The sequence below is a fragment of the Dermochelys coriacea genome, chromosome 14, assembly GCF_009764565.3.
Source record: "Dermochelys coriacea isolate rDerCor1 chromosome 14, rDerCor1.pri.v4, whole genome shotgun sequence".
NCBI lineage: Eukaryota > Metazoa > Chordata > Testudines > Dermochelyidae > Dermochelys > Dermochelys coriacea.
In genome coordinates this window covers 33657840-33662590 of record NC_050081.1, presented here as the reverse complement: position 1 = coordinate 33662590, position 4751 = coordinate 33657840, and the positions used below count along the sequence as shown (strand labels likewise).

The 4751-nt window shown below is 50.3% G+C and overlaps 2 protein-coding genes across 2 annotated transcripts in view; one reads left to right on the top strand and one right to left on the bottom strand.

Moving 5' to 3' along the window:
• LOC119843336 (butyrophilin subfamily 1 member A1-like) overlaps positions 1 to 4751 on the bottom strand; it is a 1931986-nt gene that overhangs the window by 1453875 nt on the left and 473360 nt on the right. The window lies entirely within an intron of this gene.
• LOC119842630 (E3 ubiquitin-protein ligase TRIM39-like) overlaps positions 1 to 4751 on the top strand; it is a 28227-nt gene that overhangs the window by 746 nt on the left and 22730 nt on the right.

Sequence of the window (4751 nt, the reverse complement as noted above, 5' to 3'; positions counted from 1 at the left end):
GGGGCCCTGGCCGGGCTGGGGGCTCTGCCCTGGGGGAGGCTCCCGGGGAGCCGCGGGAAGGGCCCGGCTGGAGATTCCCCTCTCCCGGCTGCAGCCAGGGCTCCGGGCTCCCAGCACCAGCCGCCGGGGCTCGGGGATCTCGCCGGGAGCCAGAGTCGCCGCAGCGGCTGCGAGTCACTTCCCGCGGCCGGGACGCAGGGAGCCCGGCCATTGCTCCCACCCAGCCGCTCCTGGGTCCTAGCGATAAACCCACCGCGCTGCAGCCCCCCTGCCCCAGACCCTGCCCCCTGGGGGCCCCACCTGCCCTGGGCACGGGCAGCTTCTCCCAGCCCTATGTACACATCCTGCATAGGAGCCACAGGGTCAATGGGGGGACAGAAAGGAGACGTGCAGATCCCGGGGAGGGGGGAGAAGGGGGGTTTCTAGGGAGACTCGGGTTGTTCCAGAGGATCCCGGGGTGACGGGAGCCGGGGACACTCTGTGTGTGACTCGCTCTGGTAACAGACGGGCACAGGGAGCAGTTGGTCAGAGCTGGTCTCATCTCCACACCAGGCTCACTGGCCCCCGGCCCTGGGCAGGAGCCACCAGCTCTGCTCCCCTGGCTCCAGTCATGGAGCTGTCAGAGCTTTGCCCCTGGGTTCTGCTGGTTACCTGTTGGTCCAGATGAACCCATCCTTGGGTTCAATTTAAACCCCCCTCGTGTCTGCCCCCTCCCAGGGATCCCCTCTGCCCATCTCCCGGCTGGCTATCCCGTGTGGGCACTGACTGCAGCTCCCTGTTGGGCACCTGGATGTCAGCAGCGAAGCTTCTGTTGCTTTGGGTCAGGGACTGGTGCTCTGTCCACTCAGGATACTCCCCTATTTCCCCCCTCCTCGTTTCCCACTTGTCAGAGAAATCATCGGCCTTCTACTGATGGCCACGGAGAGAATCCCCTGAAATGCTGGAATTGATCAGATGCAGCCATCGAAAACGACCAGTGCCATTGAGTTAAGTGCAGGGCCTTATTTTGCTAGGCCAAAAAGAGATCAAGAGATTAGATAGCACTCTTAGGTTATGGCTTCTGATGCAGCTGCACCACTGTAAGCTCTCTAGTGCAGGGGTTCCCACTGGTGGCCACTCTGATAATATTTCCTAAAATACTTAATTAGCTTTAGGAAAAACAAATAAATATGCACATATCCATGTCCAAATCATTGTAATTTATTTACATAGGTTTTTTTTTTTTTGCAGACTCAATAATAACAAGAATGTACAGTTCTCGGTATTCTTTACTGGATCTACACAGAATAGAAACACAAATAAGGTGCTTTGCATATTCTTGTCTTTTTATTTTTTAATTATTATTTCTTTTCCTTTTTGCTTGTGTTATTTTTAGAAGACTTGCTAGCAAGTAAGTCTGCTTCTGTGAAAAGTGATGTTTGTACATTTGTTAATGTCGCGTCTCACAGCAGGAGACTTGCTAGCGAGCTGGGAGGCAGCGAAAAGTGATTAACAAACTACAAATATCACTTTGCAAGCAGACTTACTCAAACTCAGCAAGTTGGGAGACAAATTAAGCCCTGGATGGGAGGTGGCAGGTGGGTAGGGTGGCAGCCGGGGCCAGTGGCAATGGGAGAGGTGGTGAGCCCGGGGTCCAGAGTCTGCAGCAGAGATCTGGAGCCTGCTGCTGCACAGCTGGAATCCAGGGCCAGAGGAGGCCGTGGGGACTGGGGCAATGGGCGGGGGGCTTGAGTCTTGGGTCAGGGCTGGAGCCCAAAGTGCCAGGAAAATGGAGCGGGAAATGCAAGCCCCACCACCCGCGACAAGGTGGGAACACACAATGGATGCTTGCTCCTCCAGCATTTGTGGCTCCAGAAGGGGACAGGGCCCAACACCTGCTGGTGACTCTGGGGGAGGGGGCCGCTGCTTTGCCCCCCCCCCCCATTACTGCCCAGCTAGCTGTGGCCACAAGAAAAGCATCCAGTGGCTTCATGTGGCCACGGTGGCCACATTTGAGAAATGCTGCTCTCATGTATCTGCTCTAAGCCAGCGGGAGAGCTAATTAATCCACCTCCAACCAGTGGCGGCAGCTATTTCAATGGGAGAAGCTCAAAAAAATGCCTCCCCAGGTGGATTGACTGTCCTCAACAGTTGACAAGAGGGGTGAATGTCAACAGAGGGAAAATTACTGTATGTAGTGCTAACAAGGCCAATTCAAGGTGATTAGGTTACCACTACAAACAGTAATTTTCCCTCTGTTGACATTCACCCCTTCTTGTCAACTATTGAGAATGGGCCACTTCCCCCTTGATTGAATTGGCCTCATTAGCACTGACCTCCCACTTGGTAAGGCAACTCCCATCTTCTCACATGCTGTAATATATATACTGCTTATTGTATTTTTCACTCCATGCATCTGATGAAGTGGGCTTTAGTCCACAAAAGCTTATGCCCAAATAAATGTGTTAAACTAAGCTTAATACACTGAAGAAACATGTTACAAATAGTAATTTCTCACCCCAAATGTTGTTTTAGGCAGGTTGCAGAGTTCCTGCAGCTCAGAGGTCCAGTTATGTCCCTTTACAGGCTAGACCCCTGTCTCAGCCTGGACTCAGCTCTTGCCTTTCCCCTGCTTAGTTCCTTTGTTTCTCCGGGTGTTTTTAGCAGTCTTCCTTCTTGGGCGGGCAGGCAGTGGAGAAGACCCCGGATTGCCTTACTTCCCAGCCTTAAATAGAATTTACATAAGGCGGGAATCCCTTGTTTCTAGTGGGAAAGTATCAGCAGCATCGAAGGTGGGACTCCTTACCAGGTGACATCATCACCTGACCTTGCAGTGTCAAAGCAGCACCCCAGGAAGCTTCTCAGGAAGGCGGGAGATTAGTATCTTGACAGTTCTATTGTCCTTCTTAATGGCCCATCCAGGCTGATTGCCGACTGTCTGGTGGGTGTTTCCCCAAATACACACACAGTTGTAATTGTTACATAGTCAATATTCCTAATTTGTTAAATTTGTTAGTCTCTAAGGTGCCACAAGTACTCCTTTTCTTATTCCTAACTTCAGTTACAAAAACGATACATGTATACAAATTGGATAAACACATTCAGTAGATCATAACCCTTTCAATGATACCTCACATAACCCATCTTGCATAAAACATATCTGTGCCGTAGTCATATCAAAAAATATAGGGTGTAACGTCACACAAGGCCATGTCCACCCACCCCTCCCACTCCTGAGTGTATCTCACATCTCTGCAGGGATCAGGCAGCAACTTCCTTCCCCGTTTCAGTCTCTGCCTCTCGGAGTGCGTATCCAGCGCTCGCCCTCAGTGTTTTTGGGATAGATACTGATCATTTTCTTTGTTCAAAGAACAAGAAAATCTCATGACAAAGGCTAGGGAAACATGAAAAGAAAACCAAAAGGATTATTTTGGCAAGTGCTCATTTGTCTTTTGAAGTCTCCTCCCTGGCGCAGGCATCCCCAAGAAATGTGAGGCCTCACCCACCTGCCCACCCACCAACCACCGGCTGCTGCTGCTGCTGACTGCCTGCACTACACCTCTCCCCCCAAAGGGGTGGGGAAGTGAGGAGGGATGCTGTGAACAAGCGGCGGGCACGAGGGTCGGTGTGGGGGAGGGGGGAGTGAGGCGGCTCAGCTGGGCACTGAGGTATTTGGTAGCTGGTATTGGACCTATTCCTGGGGCAATAGAGAATTTAATCCTCCAAGGTCTGGGGAGCTACAACCATTCACTAGAATAAAATCCATTTTAGAAAAAAAAAACCAAATATGAACAAACTCCATCATGAGTAACACTGGGGTCTTCTTCAGATATTAGAGGGAGAAGTTTCAGAACCCAGTGGCCTTTTCTTCTGAACTGAAATGGAGACTCTGGGAATTTTCTCAAAACTCTCCAGTTCTGGTCACCATAGTGAAGAAATTCAAAGGTAATAAACAGTCACCTGGGGAATTTTGTAACATATATTACTCTGTTAATTGACCGAGGTGGGAAACTCTCAGGGAAAATGATTGTGGATGTAGATGGTCAACTAATCATTTGGAGCCTATGAATTCCCTACTCAGGTCTCAATACAGCATATATACACTGGATTAGAGTTTGGGGGGGTTCCTTTCTTTTCAGCAATAAATATTAACCTTCACCTGAGCTTCTTCCAGAATTCACTGTTTTTTAAGTATGTCTGTTTGAGTTTTTTCCCTGCAAGTTCTCTTCTGTCACCTTAGTCCCTCTCTAGCTTTAGAGAGTCTCCATCTTTTATCCTTCTGAGCTGGAGATTCTGGGTATGTCTACACTAGAATATAAGCACAGGGTTTAAACTCCAGCTCAAGACTAACCCCCACCCATCTCCACACAAATCACACTAACCCATCATTCAGACACAAGGGCTCAGGACCCCACAGGGATGGAGGGTCCACACCTGGGTCAAGCCAGGACCCAGGGTTCAACCTTATTGCTTCGCAGTGTAGACGCAGCCCAACTGGACTCGTTCTCCATGAGTCTGCCAAAAGTATCCTATGGGTTAATGTGCTTTGTCCTCTGGACAGTCAGATTTGGTGGACAGTCAAGTTTTTCCACACTGCACCAGGAACTAAGGACTAGAGCCAGCCACATTTTGGGAGGGTGCTAGGAAGTCTGGGATATGGGTTGTTAGAGTTGGGCCCGCATAATGCAGTGTAGATGCTGGAGCCCCAGGTTGGGACCCAGGGTTCAACAATTCCTAAGCTGGGGTTACAAATGAGTGTAGACGCTCAAGCC